The sequence below is a fragment of the Penaeus monodon genome, chromosome 21 (assembly GCF_015228065.2).
Source record: "Penaeus monodon isolate SGIC_2016 chromosome 21, NSTDA_Pmon_1, whole genome shotgun sequence".
NCBI classification, from domain to species: Eukaryota; Metazoa; Arthropoda; class Malacostraca; order Decapoda; family Penaeidae; genus Penaeus; species Penaeus monodon.
In genome coordinates, this window is record NC_051406.1 from 38661441 (window position 1) to 38662137 (window position 697).

Genomic DNA, 697 nt, shown 5'->3' on the forward strand with positions numbered 1-697 from the left:
AGTACATCCGAAGAATGAAAATATCGGGAAATGCTCAGCAACCTGACACAGTGGTTATCAAATAATTAATCCAGGAGTGTAGATGTAACACGGGTAGGCTGAGTGATGGTGCAGTAATAAAAACAGCTATTAGAGAGTATCGGACACTGGTCTAATATGTTTCAGTTTGAAGAACGAGACTGAAACCATCCATTATTTGAGAGTTGCTTGACGATAGACATTATGAAATCAGCTGGTTTGCTATCTGGTCTTCTGTTTACGATTAGGACAATTATATTTCTACTTGGCTTCTTTACTTCTGTAATAGAGTTTCTATACGACTGAAATTTAAGGTCAGCTCATGCCTCATGTTCAAACTTCATGATTTGAGTGGACGAACAAACTCGACCGCGATTTCGAGAAGTATTGTTAGTAAATATAATATAGTCAGAGGAGATACAAATGTGCAATAGCATTCGTCTGTTTAGATACGTGAAAATCTATCACATCAAAGTTCGTGTAAAAAAATATACGAATTCTTGAACATATTGTTCAAAATTCGGGAATATACTGTTGATATTATGACCCATTATTTTTAAAAAATACTCACCAAACTGACATGACCCAGTTTTTGTGCAAGAGGACAGCCAAGGCAAATTTCAGAGGAACAATATCGTTAAACTTTTTTCACAGATGCCCTGGGTATAAACTTTTTTTT